The following is a 17376-nucleotide window of genomic DNA, read 5'->3' on the forward strand; positions in this document are numbered from 1 at the left end:
TACCCTAACAGAAGCAGTCCTCTCATCATAGTGCCATCAAAATCTATATAGCGAACTAAGCTTATCACATGAATATACGTTGAAATTCTCAAACGAAAAGACACAAAACTATGAATGTCACGTGGTAAAAGCTGAATGACAGGCAGACAAACTAACAAATGAATACCGAGTCAACCCAAGTGCCTAGAGAGGTTGGTAATGAAGCAGTTTAAGGGTATTCACACTTACAATTAAGTTTAAAGTGAACAGGGCTGCTTTATACATTTAAAATAATGGAAAATGATTTTTGCTAGGATTTCGGAACAAATACTCCGCAGTGTGTCGTAGACATATTTTTATAAAATTTTATTTTACTTTCCTTCCTCAAATTATTTTTTAAAGTTTTGTCTAAAGTGTTACATACGTATTGGAACTTTCTACCTACGCCACGATCTTCTAGATAACTTATTGGTTACCAAGATACTTCAAACGTTTTGCTTAATCTGTAAGTCAATTTTTGATCATTTATGTTCGACTCCTGTGAATGACACCTCTTTTGTCTTAGCAGTAGAGATCTTCATATTATATTCTTGGCACAAGACACGCAGCTTCCGGACAGCGATATGCAGTTTAACTTCACCATCACATACAATTAGCTGGTGAACAGTAAATAAACAAGTGTTTCTGTAAGATATTTTTAAACCAGGGTAAATTGAATATGTCCACTTTCTCAAAAGGTCATGAGCGTATTATAAAAAAGGTGTAGTTAACACACGATTCTCTTGGCTATCTCCATGATTTACTTGGACGCCGGCCGCGGTGGCCGAGCGGTTCTAGGCGCTTCAGTCCGGAACCGCGCGACTGTTACGGTCGCAGGTTCGAATCCTGCCTCGGGCATGGATGTGTGTGATGTCCTTAGGTTAGTTAGGTTTAAGTAGTTCTAAGTTCTAGGGAACTGTTGACCTCAGATGTTAAGTCCCATAGTGCCCAGAGCCATTTAAACCATTTTTTCTTATCCTCCACTTCTTGGCGGCCGTCCTGCGCTAACTGTGCTGTCTGAAGGTGTCAATGTCGCTTTTCGCTACAGCGTGACGTGTTGGTAACATATTTGGGAGCCCGTACTCTGTTCGGCTTGCATTTATCTGTTTGTTTATACGTCCTGGGTGCGGAAATGGTTCGGTTATTTGTCTTGTTATTTTGCAAATGCGACCTTCCTAGCCACGTCAATGAAACGTCTACGTAATTAACTTCAGCATTTCATGTTAATTTTCTGTAGTTATATTTTCCAAGAGTCACTTTGCAATGAGAGTCCATGGTGGTTTTGAATTTGAACAAATGTTTGGTAATTGTGATATAGACTTCCATTTACCTACTTCCTACAACGTATTCCATGATTAGGCGATATTTATGTAAAAATTATAATCAGGAATACACTAAGGTGTTGTTTCAATGAGATGGTGTTTCCGTCATACGGAATGCCTAAATTATTAATGGTATGTTACATAACAAGCAAAGCTGTTTGTTTTGATGACGAGTGGGTAGCTCAAAGCAGTTACTAATGCGTATTAGTTTCGCTTATTTTGGAATGAGTGAAGAGATTAATCCTGGTCCATCATGGGCATCGAGTACGACTATCATGACATCAAAAGCGATCGCTAATTCCCTATGACCATAAATCAATTTGCATTTGCGGGAGCACAGATCTCTGCGAGAGGGAAGTGGAGTTAGTTCACCAGCATCTCTTGTATACCGTCGGAAAGTCTAAGTTTTTTAATTTTTTATTTTTCAATTTTTTTAATTTTTTTATTTTATATTTTTACGGTCGCGGCCGACTGCCACGTTTTAGTGTCCGCATTCTAACATGTTTACGTACACACATTTCATATAAATCTCCTAAGCGCTCTCCATTGCGTAAAAGTCTGCATATACTTTCATTTACAGAAAAACACGGAGCGAGGTGGCGCGGTGGTTAGCACACTGGACTTGCATTCGGGAGGACGACGGTTCAATCCCGCGTCCGGCCATCCTGATTTAGGTTTTCCGTGATTTCCCTAAATCACTCCAGGCAAATGCCGGGATGGTTCCTTTGAAAGGGCACGGCCGACTTTCTTCCCTAATCTGATGAGACCGATGACCTCGCAGTTTGGTCTCTCTCCCAAACAACCCAACCCAACAGAAAAACATCAAATGCAGTCCCTGTTCCTAGTTCGTATAAAGTGGAACCAAGAGGAATTACCTTTAATCTAAGCCCCACTGCACTCTTATTTTCAGTAACTTTCGAGTGTCGTTAAAAAGCTGTATCATTCATTTATAATATACTTGCTTCAGTATCTCGGTTGATAATAGAGCTGAGAGAATTAAACAGTAGCAAAATTACATGTCCTCCTGTGTACTATCATTAGCAGAAAATCTTCCGATGTCTTGAACCGCTAACGAAATGAAGGGAGTGTTACGTAATCCGCTTCTCACCTTGTTAGAAATTCCCCTCCCCCTCTCCCCGCCCTTCCCCATCTCTCTCTCTCTCTCTCTATGTGTGTGTGTTTGTGTGCATGTGCATGTGTGTGTGTGTGTGTGTGTGTACTTTGCAGCTGTTTCATGTCTGCAGACAGGTTTAGTAGTTAATCTTTTTTATATGTGTTTGGTTATTTATCACCTGTAATATTTGTTTGCTCTCTCCTGTAGCTCTTAGGGTATAGTAGTTCCCTTGCATTGAGGTGGGATTCTTCTTCTAATTCTTCTTCTACTCTTCAATTGTTAGGGCATTGCCTGTTCCGTTTTCAGAAGTTTTACTTCCGCTTCCCTCCTGGGTTTCTAACATGTCTTTTGCTTCTTCTACTTGCCGCATAACATAGAGCTGGGAGCCTGTTGTTCTCCATCCTCCCTCCATTTTACTCCCATCTGCGTCTGTATTCTTAAATTGTGGTGCTGATTGTGTCTACTTCTAATACGTATGTAGTATTTTCATTACTATACTTGTCTTTATTGCACACGGTTTAGGTCTCCTTGGGAATCTCATTTCACAGTTGTGAACTCTAGCAACTCTTTTCTTTATTGGTACCCTGTTTTCAGTCCCATACAGAAACGAATGAACTGCCGCGGTTTTATAAAATTTAATACTGGATTCAGGTCACTTTTCAGTCTTTAAGTTAGTTTTTGCACACATAGCTTGGATTTGTTTATCATTTTTCTCGGTGTCTCTGTCGTTATCATGATTAGTTTCACGCCTAAATAATTGGAGCAGGAGGTTTGTTCTATGTCTATGTTATCAGCGATTATTTTGAGTCTTATCAGTGGCCTACTGAACCTAGTTTCCAAATGGATATTTTCGACATATTTTTCACCACCCTGGTTATGGGTTTTGGCGGAACGTTGCAGTTAATCTTCAATTTATTATGTAATTGTGGCGTCTTCTTCGTGTGGTAGGATTTTACCTTTGATACGTAGATTATGAGAGGTTTCAATGTTATAATCTGAAATTACATATCGTAATGCATATAAAAAATTAACTTTCTAAAGAGGAAATTGAAAGGAACTGAGGATTTAGCAGCAGTTTAATTACCTTTAAATTAGTGCAATAGATTATTAAAACTAGAATGTGGGTAACCATTTTAGTTGATTGGGATGACTTAATCGTTGTGATTACGTGATCTAATTATTTTCATGTGCTGTATGATTGTTACGAAAGCAGTGTGTCGTCAGTACCAAATTTATAACACCACAGAAAGTTGTACGACCGTCTGAGCTAAAGTAATAAACTCAGCTGCCTCTAGTGGGCTTTTGACGAAATGAATACAGTACCTGATAAAACAAATGGAGCAGCCAGAGTGGTGGGAGAAAACGAAATGGAACTTCACAGGTGCAGAAGGTACGTGATGTTATTTCAGTTATTATAAAAGCGAATGAGATGTACGAAAAGCTTTGCAGCCCACTTAACAGTACGATGTTGCGCCCGGTCTGGCCTGTATGCACGCACTTGTTCAGGAGCGAAGGGTATCATAAAGCCGTTATAGCCTCTCCTGAGCCAAGCTGGTGCTTGTTACCCTGGAGCATCCAAAGTGGTCTGACACACACTTTGTAGATGACAGATCTGATAATCTTGCTGGCCAAGGGAGTACCTTAGTATCTTACTGGAAGTTAATAAAGATAGGAGGCATGTCTTTCTTGTCCTGTGTCGTCTCTTGTCATCACCATTGTTTGTTCTTATTCTTTGTGGGTGTTTAATGTTCGTGGAAAAAGGGACCGATGGCCCTAGTAGTCTGGTCCCTTCAATCCCACAAACCAACGATAGGTGGCATGTGTGAAGCAGCATTGTCCTGTTGAAAAATGTCTCTGTCTCAAGACACAGAACAAGTGACGACGCAGGATAGGCGTGTAGCGTTGTGCCGTCAGCGACCCCTCAGTCACTACCAGCCGTCACCTGAAGCCGTACTCAATGGCTCCTCCCACCATGACGCCGGGAGTAACACGGCTGTGGCTTTCCAAAACACTGGAAGAATGAGTCCTCTTCCCACGTACCCACTATGTTCGCCGACGATGGTTATCAGGGGTAGTGCAGAACGGCGATCCATAGCGGAGCACAACGCGGCAGCATTCATTGGTAGTCCATTCCTTCCGATGACGGCGCCACTCCAGACGCAGACGTTTGTGTTATTGTGTTGATGGAAGTCGCAGAAGGGGCGGCAGTTCCATAGTCCGGCTGCTGCTTGACTCCGACCAGTGGTGTAGGATGACACAGAATGTTGCAAAGAGTTCACTACTCGTTCTCGGTTGGCAGGCACAGATGAGAAGGAGTTACAATGTTCTTGGTGCAAAATATGGCTATCCTCCCTCGTGCTGACCGGACGTGGTGGACGGGATCCTTCACGACGAGTATTAGACTATATTCGATTTACTTTCATTCCAATTGATCCGTAGTAACGAGGTCCTCCAGGGTGTAGAACATGTAAGAAAAACAATACATGACAAGTATTTACAACTAAAACAAATAACCTGATGTACTTTCCACAGGTCCCAAGTGGAATGATCGTCATATATTTTTTAATGAACACTACATGAAAAGATCATTTTACAACACTCATTTAGTAAGATCGCATTAATGTACTGAATTTAAAATTAAAAAAAATGTTTTTTATTAATAAGGTAATAAACATATAGTAGAGCTAATACAATACTTGTTTACAATGAACGCATTACTACACTGAAATGGTGCAGAAGTTAGACTGTACTTTATACATGTATATAGACACACACACATACACACACACAAAATATCAGTTGGTTCTACTGAAAAAATTCATCAATGGCGTAGAAGGAGTTGGCCACCAATAAATTCTTTGGGCTTGTCTTAAATTGAAATTCATTGGTTGTTAAGCTTTTTATGGTTGCTGACAAATTATTGAAAATGTGTGTTCCTGAATAATGCACACCTTTTTGTACAAGAGTAAGTGACTTTAAATCCTTGTGAAGATTATTCTTATTTCCATTATTGATTCCACTAACTGAGCTGTTGGTTTGAAAAAGTGATGTATTTGTAATGACAAACTTCATTAAGGAATAAATATATTGGGAAGCAATAGTTAGTATCCCTAGTTCCCTAAACAGGCCTCTGCAGGATGTTACTGAGTTCACCCCACATACAACTGTTATTGCACGTTATTGTGCCCGGGAAACTTTAGCTTGGCTTGATGAATTACCCCAAAAAATAGTCCCATATGACATTATGGAGTGAAAGGAAGCCTAGTATGCCAGGTTTTTCGTTTTTATATCCCCAATGTCTGACAGAATTTGCATTGCAAATAGAGATTTGTTTAGACGTTTCAGCAGTTCTGTGGTGTGCTCCTCCCAGTTGACTTTATTATCAAGCTGTAATCCCATGAATTTAACACTGCCCACTTCTTATATCTGTTTGTCATCATATGTTAGTCATATACTCGTGGGATACCCTTAACAAGTTCTGAACTGCATGTACTGTGTTTTTTCAAAGTTTAATGGCAAATAATTGGCTAGGAACCAGTGATTAATATCCACAAATATTTTATTAGCCTATCTTTCTAAGACTACACTTGATTTGCTATTTATTGCAATGTTCGTATCATCGGCAAACAAGCAAACTTGGCATCTGGTAATGTTACTGATGAAAGGTCTTTGATATACGCAAGAAAAAGTAAGGGACCTAAGATGGAACCTTGTGGGACCCCACATGTAATTAGTTCCCAGCTGGATGATGCCTGATAGCTTAATACATGTCTTCTCCTAATAACACCCTTTTTTTCCTGCCAGAGACATAAGATTTGAACGATTTCAGGATTTCCTGTTGGACCATAATATTCTAATTTACTTAAAAGGACATTGTGAATTACACAGTCAAATACATTTGACAGATCACAAAATATACCAGTTGCCTGCAGTTTTTTGTCTCATGAATTAAGTACATTTTCACTGTCAGTGTAGATAACCTTCACAATATTGATGGTGTTAGGACAGCAACCAGCCACAAATTTACTTTCAGTTCCTTTATCCAAAGGGTACCGTTACCGATTTCGAATCGTTGTGATTCATCCTCAGACGGTTTACACGCTTTCTTTATGACATGTGGTGTGCTTTTTACACATTAATCGTCCTAAAATATAAATAATACATAATTATAAACACACCACACACAGATGGTTGCGTTACAGATTTTCGTTGTATGTGACTTACATGAAACGTCGGTTTGGAGTGTTCGTTTTCATAACATTCGTCCAACAGATGTAAATGCATTCCCACTGCATTCTTATTGTCGCACACGTAAATTATTCTCACTGAACACTTTAGATTTGTCACTGAGAAGATTTCAACCACGCACCACATGTTTTGATACGTACAAAGAGCTTACAAACATATGAATATCACAGATGCTATGATATATCGTAACATTTGACGATGATGTCCCATGTTTGGAAAGGATCATATATTCATTTACGCAACTGTAATGCCTTTTACACTAGTACAGAGACATTGAATTTTTGGGTTGATATTGTTAAACTAACTATAAAGTTATATATATACACTGCTGGTCACCGTAAATGCAACACCCTGAAGGAAGCATCCGAATCAAGTGAAATTTACACCATGGGTTTGCAGCGATGAGATATGCAACTGATTAGAATTTCAGCGCAGACGCACATCACGCGCGCCTGTGGCGCCACCTCATAGCGCTATTTAAGGCTTGGCGATTTCGACGAGTGTACGTTCGACACGTGTGTTTACCTTGTGGTTGTTTCACAAGACGATCAGTTATGCCTCGTAGACAACAGCGAACGTCTTTTGATCAAGTATCCGAGTTCGATAGAGGAAGGATAGTGGCTTACCGAGATGGTGGATTATCATACAGAGAAATCGCTAGTCGTGTTGGACGAAACCAAACAACTGTAATGCGGATATGTGACCGTTGGATGCAGGATGGTACGACGGACCGACGTGGTCGATCGCATTCACCTCGGTGCACCACTGCACGTGCTGATAGGAAAATTGTGCGCATGGCAGTGACGGATCGCTCAGTGACATCCCGAACCATAGCACAGCACATTGCGTCTGTAACGCATCATCCAGTGTCTGCGCGTACCATTCGACGCCGTTTACAGCAGAGTGGTCTGTCCGCAAGACGTCCATTGCTTCGTCTACCATTGACGCAGAACCACAGACGTCTCCGTCGCCAATGGTGTGATGACAGACGGATGTGGACGGCAGAATGGAATGCCGTTGTCTTTACTGACGAGGCACGCTTCTGTCTGCAGCACCACGATTGTCGGATTCGAGTGTGGAGACACCGTGGAGAGACGATGCTGGACAGCTGCATTATGCACCGCCACACTGGTCTTGCACCGGGTATTATGGTATGGGGCGGTATTGGATATTACTCTCGCACGCCTCTAGTACGCATTGCCGGTACTTTAAATAGCCGGCGCTACATATCCGAGGTGCTGGAGCCAGTTGTCCTTCCTTACCTTCAGGGCTCGGCCACAGCCATATTTCAACAGGATAATGCGCGACCACACGTGGCACGCATTGCCCAAAGGTTCTTCGTCAATAACCAGATTGAATTGCTTCCCTGGCCGGCTCGCTCTCCGGATCTTTCGCCGATAGAAAACATGTGGTCCATGGTTGCTCAACGACTGACCCAGATTACATCCACAGCTGCCACACCAGATGATCTTTGGCAACGTGTGGAAGCTGCTTGGGCTGCTATACCCCAGGAACACATCCAACGTCTCTTTGACTCAATGCCGAGACGTGTGGCAGCGGTGATCTCCAACAATGGCGGCTACTCTGGCAACTGATTCTGGCAGGAACCACATGTCACAGACGTCTGTAAACGTAATCATTTGATACTTGGTCAACATGTTATCTACAAAATAAATTTTGTTGTGCTACCTCTTGTCTTTCTTGGTGTTGCATTTACGGTGGTCAGCAGTGTGTCTATATATATATATATATATATATATATATATATATATATAGATATATATATATATATATAGATATATATATATATATATATCACTGTATAGGTAAAATAGTATATTATTTAATTACATTTAGCATCATGAGAATTATAGTAACATATAAATTTGCTACTTGATCTGCAGATAGGAATACTAATATTATTTGCTTTGGAGGCTGGAAAGTAATTTTTGGAAAATTTTCAGGAAAGGGGTGTTAGCTAACTCTGTTTGTTCGTTAAAGATATAGTCTGGGGTGCTGTTTTTTTGTGTGTGTATTTCTATTTCTTCTAATATATTCATAGTGGCTCCTTTTTCTGCTAGATGCAATATTTTTAAGTTGTCCTCAGTGTTTCCCACTGAATGGTTTTCTTCAGCAATATGGGCTGCAAATGCTAATTTGTTCAAGTTACCAAGTCTTAAAGCATCGATATGTTCTTTGTGTCTAATTTCAAAACTTCCGCCTGTCTGTCCAATGTACAATTTTGTATATTCCTGATTTACGGTAGGGACTCTTGGAGGTATTTAGATCATGGATTACTTTTTGTTGTAATTTATTATTTGTGGAAAAGGTGATTGTGGTATTTTTCTTCTTTTTAACTAAGTTTGCTATTTGGTATGAAAGTGGGCCTATGTATGGGAGAGTTGCATATTTAGGTTGGGCTTCAGTGGCACACTGATTTGGTTTGAAGTGACTGCTGTGAAGTGGATCTGTGGTTTTTGTCTGGATTTTGTATGCGAGTCGTCAAGTTCCCATGCAGTGAATCTTTGGCCATTGTCACACACGAATGCTCCACAAATGAGGATAACGCACCGTCCGACACGTCGCCAATCGGAGATCCACACTGAGGCCCCTTTCAAACTCTGTCACGTGCTGATAACGCTGTCCCATACGAGTGCGCGGCCCGTCCTTCACAGTCATCGCTCAGTGTCCGTTGCAGTTCGTGCAGCTTATTATATACCTTATTGGGCCTGGTGACAATAACAAATGCGAAGGCCAGTAATGCACTGTTGAGTCCGTCCTACATGTCACAGAAAATTACCTTTCAAATCATATACTGATCCGCTGATGGTGCGCATTTGTACGAAATAAACTGCCGTCCAACCATGTCCTCTGGGTACTTCACATTTTTTTTCTTTTTCTTTAAGACAGTGTTCTTCAGCTACGTAGTGCACTACTGTTGAGGCATGCTACGGTAAGATCGTCGATGTACACCTACGAGACAAAAGTCATGGGATAGCGATGTGTACATATACATATATCGGTAGAATCGCACACACAAGGTACAAAAGGGCAGTGCATTGGCGGAGCTGTCATTTCTACTCAGGTGACTGGTGTGAAAAGGTGTTCGACCTGATTAAGGCCGCACGACGGCAATTAACAAAGGCGGACTAGTAGCTGGACAGAAACGAATGGGACGTCCCATTTGGGAAATGGTTAAGGAATTCAGTATTCCGAGACCTATAGTGTCAAGAGAGTGCCGAGAATTTCAAGTTTCAGGCATTACCTCTCAGCACGGACATTGCAGTGGCCGACCGTCTTCACTTAACGATCGAGAGCATTGGCGTTCGTGTTTGTCAGTCCTAACAGGCAATCAACACTGCGTGAAATAATAGCAGACGTCAATACGGGACGTATGACGAACGTATCCTTTAGAAGAGTGCAGCGAAATTTGACGTTAATGGGCTATGGCAGCATATGACCTACGTGAGTGCCTGTACTAAAAGCACGAAATCGCATGCAGTGCCGCTCCTGGGATCAAGACCATATCGGTTGGACCCTGCTGGAAAACCGTCGGCTGGTCAGATGAGTCTCGGTTTCAGTTGGTAAGAGCTGATGCTAAGGTTCGAGTGTGGCGCGTACCCCACGAAGCCATCGACCCTAGTTGTCAACAAGGCAGTATGCAAGATGGTGATGTTTTCATAGTGGTGTGGGCTGTGTTTCGACTCTATCGGCTGGGTCCAATGGTCCTAATGGACCTTTCATTGACTGGAAATTATTATGTTCGGGTACTTGGAGACCATTTGGAGCCATTCACGAACGTCAAGTTTCCAAACAACATCTGGCCACATCTGTTCTCGATTGGTTTCAAGAATATTCTGGACAATTCGAGAGGAGGATCTGGCTACCCAAATTGCGTGACATGAAAACCATCGAACATTTATGGGACACATTCGAGAGGTCAGTTCGGGTGAAAAATCCTGCATCGATAAAGTTTTCGCAATTATGGAGAGCTATGGAGGCAACACGGCTCGGTATTTCTTCAGGGTATTTCACACGACTTGTGTCGTCCATGGCACGTCCAGTTGCTGCACCACGCCGGGCAAAAGGAGGCCCCACACGATATTAAGGGGTATTCCATGACATCAGTCACCTTAGTGTAGAGAGGCTAGCTAAATACGTCACAGTTATTCGAAGATATTCACCTACCACCTAAAAGGGTAACTGATTGCGAAAGAGAATCCGCCATGAAATGACCCATCTTGCAAGCTGTGAAGACTTGGTATCGACCGTCTACTCCTTTGTTTTGTGCTAACGTGACTTTGCGAAGTTTATTTCAAGCTTCTTACATTCATAAAGATTATGACAACGTCTCCTGCATCAGACTTCTCCAAAGCCACACCGAAAGACAATCCTCTTACCGTGCCTTAATGCAGCTTGTTCCTTGACAGCATTATAATGCCCCACTACTTTTCGTCTGAGAGTAGTGGAGCAGTAGCAAAGCATTAGACTAGCACTCCAAGAGACAGGTCATGAATTTTGTAGGTTTCTCGCCATTTTCCTAGTCATGAAAGGTGGAACACTTTCTCCTTGGAGGCTGCAGGCTGCACTACACGCAATCCCTCTACTGAATTTATTTGCTTCGTCTTTGTTACGTCTTTGTCGGTGCGCGTTAAACGACAGCGCAAAAACGAAAACTGGGAGAAGTAAACGGAAATTCAGTTCTTCAAAGTACATCACAGACTTTAAATAGAATACTGGATAAAGCCATAACCATATATTGTTTCCCATAAAATATGCTGATCTAAGAAAATACAATGAAAATGCCTGTAGTAACGTGGCACTATATACCACACGGAAAGAGAAATTTGTGACCGGGTTTTGCATGGGACGTACTGAAATGCTGAGGCAGGGTCTCTCATCTTCCGTCTCCGTAACCTGTTAAATGGGTGTAAGTGCCGTGTTTGACTGAAGTGTAGCTACACCTACACTGCATAAACCAACTTAATGATGTACGGCGGAGGGTACTTTCTTCTCACTTTCTAGTAATTACGAATGATGGGAAAGAATGTATAGTTAGTGTTTCTGAGACATAGCACCAGGATGAGAACCCATGCCGTCTGTTTACGAGCCAGATACACTATCCGTAATGCCAAACTGACGCTATACATACCAGTGCTGCACGGACTGCCACAGTACGTCTCCCTCACTGATACAAATTCCAATTCAAGTCTCAGAAGGAGAACAGCCATCGGCTGCGGCGTGAGTTGGAATTTGTAGTGGTGAGGAAGACGTACTAGGGTAGTCCGTGGATATACGGTATTTGTAGTGTGAGTGTGCTGTAACGGATGGTGTATCTGTGTAGTAAACAGCAGACATGGGATTCGAATCCTGACGCTGGTAAAAATTTTAATTAATTGCTTTGGCATACATTATTATCATTTGGAGGAAGAACGGCTATTGGAAGGTCGAATTTTTCTGACTGTAAAAGCAGACACGTATGTTGGAAAGAGCAATACGTTTGATTGTTACTTTAAACGCTCTACCTCTCTGTCTTGGCCGGCCGTTGTGGCCGAGTGGTTCTAGGCGCTTCAGTCTGTAACCGCGCGACCGCTACGGTCGCAGGTTCGAATCCTGGCTCGGGCATGGATGTGTGTGATGTCCTTAGGTTAAAGTAGTTCTACGTTCTAGGGGACTGATGACCTCAGAAGTTAAGTCCCATAGTGTTCAGAGCCATTTGAACCGTTTGAGGAAGAAATTTCTGAGAACGTACGTGTGGAGTACAGCATTGTATGGTAGTGAAACATGGACTGTGGGAAAACGAGGAGAATCGACGCATTTAAGGTGTGGTGCTGCAGACGAATGTTGAGAATTAGATGGACTGATAAGGTAAGGAATGAGGAGGTTCTGCGCAGAATCGTAGAGGAAAGGAATATGTGGTAAACTCTGATAAGGAGGGGGGACAGGATGGTAGGACATCTGTTAACACATGAGGGAATGACTTCCATGGTACTAGAGAGAACTGCAGAGGGCGAAAACTGTAGAGGAAGACAGAGAATGGAATACATCCAGCAAATAATTGAGTTCACGTGTTGCAAGTGCTACTCGAAGATGAAGATGAAGAGGTTGGCACAGGAAAGGAATTCGTTGCGGGCAGCAAAAAAAAAAAAAAAAAAAAAAAAAAAAAAAAAAAAAAAAAAAAAAAAAAATCAGGACGATAAGAAATATGGCCACTACTTAACTTAAAATCCTTTAGCACGCAGCGCGAAACAAGGGGCAATACGATTGCGGACACGCCTCAAAGGCAGCCGATAAACAACAGAGCGGTGCGTACAGCGAGTCCACGCGGCCACCAGCCGCTGAACACGTGACCGCGGGGCCCAAAAGAGTACGTAGGACTGTTAACAAATGCCGCTTACGTGAAACATAGGCCAAAGAGACAAGTTAGGGAAGTATTAATGGCCACCATACTGAGAAATGGTCAGCATAAGGGCGCTTAATACGCCACAAAATTTCAAAAATTTATCCTTAACCAAATTTTCATAATATCAAAAAGCGTAGTAGCGGCGAAGGTACTGTCTCTTACAGCATTTAGCAGAATAAAATCTGTTACAAGAAAACTTAATAAATGCTCGGAATAAGATCCGACAGTAATTTAGCCAAACCACACGGCATGGAACCTTGCGTGAAGTAAACGGTTATGCGAGAAAAATGACAAGCTTATCCCTGCGAGGCGGTACCTTTAGATCTTACAAGCCTTGCCTCCTTCCGTGGTATGTAGGCATGTAAACGTACAGCACAATTTTAATATATATTAAATGTAGGAAAATTGGTGTTAGCGAAGCAAAATACAGGGCGATTTTTTCCACCGTGTACAAACCCTAGGGATTGATCGATGACCAAATAGGCAACAAAAAAGTTCTACTGAAATTATGTCCGGAAATACATAGTTTCCATATTAAAGACCATTTATTCAATCATACTTTATTACAGAGACTGCAGTCTATTACGCGCTGTACCATGCAGGCGCATTTATACGTAAACACAAAGAGGGTGGTACTGTTCCTCATAGGTAATGCCCTAGCGCCCTCTCCTGCCATAGTAACTGATAGTGTTCTGTTTGATTCACTTCGTTTGCTGACTCATCTTGTAGTGGATATGATACAGTGTTCTTCACAATGGTTCCGCATTCGAATCGAAGGCTTGCCGATATGGTGTTTACTTAACGGAGGAACGGGCGGCAAGCAGCAAGGTCGCATGAGGAGTCCTATCCCCGGCGACAACGATCACAGCTTTCAATGTTTGCAACAGTGTTTAGCCGTTTGTGTGAGACAGGATCGCTTGAGGAAGCTGGAAATCATGAAGGACGTACCCGGAGTGTTGGGACACCAGACTTGCAGGAAAATGTGATTAACACTGTGGAAGGCGTCCGCCGTGTCAGTACCAGACGGTTGGCACGTCAGAACATTCTCCATGATAACTGTTGCTGTGCAGGTCTTATAGCGACAGACTTTCCACATTGGGAGCAGTTTTGTCACTGGATTCTTCACCAGGCAAACATCCTATTCACATATGTGTCGTTACACGGAGTGGTATCTTCAGCTTTCATAATAGTTCAAATGGTTCAAATGGCTCTGAGCACTATGGGACTTAACATCTATGGTCATCAGTCCCCTAGAACTTAGAACTACTTAAACCTAACTAACCTAAGGACAGCACACAACACCCAGCCATCACGAAGCAGAGAAAATCCCTGACCCCGCCGGGAATCGAACCCGGGAACCCCGGCGTGGGAAGCGAGAACGCTACCGCACGACCACGAGGTGCGGGCTTCATAATAGTCATCTGTGGGATAGTGTGCAGAACACCCGTGGTAAGATGACTGTGGATCACTAGCATCGGTGTAGCCAGAATGTGTGGGCCGGGATAACTGGCGATCGTATTTTGGAACCAGTCTTCCTTCCACGTCGTACCGGGAAGCTGCTGCGACGGTGAAGGCGATGGCTTCAGCTCCATCGGTTCCGCAGTCGGTGCTGAACAGACACCCGAGGGCGTTCGCACCGGCCGCAGGATCCTTGGGGGGTGCGATTCTGACAACAGGAAACTTGCGGAAGAATCTCGTAACCGACAAGCACGAATCTGGTTCTGATGGGGTCGCAGTAATCCAGCAGGACGTTGGATTAAATACATGCAAGCATCCAAAATTTCTAAGACTCGTTCCTCTCTCCCAGCGCGTGGTGCGCCGAAACACTCTGAAAAGAATAGAATTATTAAATGCAAAGCTATACTTGCGGAGCGGTGGAGGTGCTGTGCGCTGCGATGGGCCCATCAACTGGAGCAGCGTGCGGTGGCGCCGGCCATGTACGAGGGTTGACTGGAAAGTAATGCCTCCACCTTCTTAGCTCTTCAATAGCTGGCAGCATTGATGTGCGACAGGTACTGGCTTGTTCCGTAGCCTCTTCCCTACAACTCCAGTTGGCGGGAAACCTTAGCATTGAACGGTTGTGTTGTTACAGTGAAAAGTGTGGAACACTGCGCAGACGGTCGGTCAATGCGATTTAAGCAGCGTGCGGTGAATGAGTTCTTGACAGCAAATGGTGTCACCCCAAAGGAGATTCATCAGAGAATGAAAACAGTTTATGGTGTCTGTGTTGATGTGAGTACTGTGCGTCGTTGGGCGAGTAAATTTAAAGGTGTTGAGGCGGGAACATCTGACCTGCGTGACAACCAAAGACCTGGACGTCCTTTGACACCAACCAACGATTTTCACAAGCAAAATGTTGACAGATTGATTCAGGACGATCGTCGTATCAGGCAGACAGAAACTGCAAGCACAATCAGCACTTCACAATAACGTGTGGGTCGCATTGTTGCTTTACTTGGCTATCTGAAGATCTGTGCACGATGGTAATGCCAGATGCTGACTCCTGAAATGAAAGCGCACAGACTTGATATTTCCCAGGACCTCCTCTCACGTTACGAGAATGAAGGTGACTCCTTTCTCGATTCACTTTTGACAGGATGTACTGTTTCTCTTGGGTGGACTTGGGTTTTAAAAAAAAATGTAAACTAAATATCACGACAAATTTTATAAATGATCGACAAGTACGCCAAAGAAGAAGAGATAGAAGTACAATGGACATGTTATACCTTGGCCCTTTGCTCTTCTATGCATGAAATATCTTTCCTTTGTCATTCGCTTATCTTATCTGCTTGGATTTGGACCTAATAGGACGTTCTTGTGTGAAGCTCATCTTGCTGTACCAGCTGATAATGAAAGTTGTACTTAAAACCCAAAAAAATATAATGGTTATTTTGTCAAAAGAATTTGTGTATGTGGTCAATCCATCTTAAATCTGATACCTTGATTGTCTTAAGTAGATATGGGCCTTAACAAAGAATTTTCATTGTTAGTCGCCATCTTAGAAAAAATCTTTAACATTTTTCTTTTAGCTCATCTACGAGACGAGCCGTCAATTAGGACAATTAACTTTATTTCAGATCCAACGAGGCCGGACGCAGCTACTAATAATTTAACAATTTTACTTACAGATTTTCTATATATGACGAGATAACATCCCAGGCAGAAAAGGTCTGGTCACAGGATTCCAGTTACATTATAGGATTTCATTTGTAGATGCTACTCTTGTTATCTTATATTGGGGAATCGAGACGAAACCACGATGTGTCGACGCTTACGTAACTACGCTGAGAACTGAGCTAGTTTACGGAGTGCTTATACGCGTCGGGCTAAATTAAACAACATATTACACTGTTAATAATGTTCCTACATTAGTTATTTCTCTTTTATGCTGAGCCATTGCATTAATGTGTGTTTCTTTTTTCTATAGGTCACGGCTCATATTTTATTTTATTACATTACAAGAAGACAAAACGTGGGTACACCATTACGACCCGGAGACGAAACGTCAGTGTATGGAATATCGACACAAAGACTCGGCCCAGAAAAAGAAATACAAGACGCAGCCCTCAGCTGGAAAAAATCATAGCCACAGTGTTCTGGGACGCAGATGGTGTTATCCATGTTGATTTCTTTGATCGTGGAACAACGATAAATTCAGAGCGTTACATCACAACGCTGCGAACTATGGAACGATGGCTAATAAGGATCCGTAACGAAAAGGGAAATGTTTTCCTGCAGCATGACAGTGCCAAAACAAACACTTCACGTGCCACCACAGCAGAACTTCAGAGACTGAATCTCACCACTGTACGGCATCCTCCATACAGTATAGATTTAGCACCGTCTGACTTCCATTTGCTCCCGATAACGAAAGACGATCTGCGGGGACATCATTACGCTTCTGTTGAAGACGTTGAGAGAACTGTGAGACTGTGGTTGCGGAAACAGAGTGTCGACTTCTTCCGAGACGGCTTCAGAAAACTTGTTCATCTTTGGCGGAAATGTATCCAATTGGCTGGTGATTATGTGGAAAAGTGAATATTGGTAATCAAATATCACATTTTAAGGATTATTTTTGCGTTTGATTTATTAAAATATTCCCCTCCAAACCCAATAAACGAAGGTGGAGGCATTGCTTTTCATTCAACCCTCGTGGAAGCTTCGCCGGCAGCGGATGAGCAAACTACCTGCCTGCCACACGCGGAAGAAGGCGCTACTGCCTTCCCTCGCAACGTACCGTTGCCGGCGCCTCGACGTGTGTTGCCTGAACG

The sequence above is a fragment of the Schistocerca nitens genome, chromosome 6 (assembly GCF_023898315.1).
Source record: "Schistocerca nitens isolate TAMUIC-IGC-003100 chromosome 6, iqSchNite1.1, whole genome shotgun sequence".
Classification (NCBI taxonomy): domain Eukaryota; kingdom Metazoa; phylum Arthropoda; class Insecta; order Orthoptera; family Acrididae; genus Schistocerca; species Schistocerca nitens.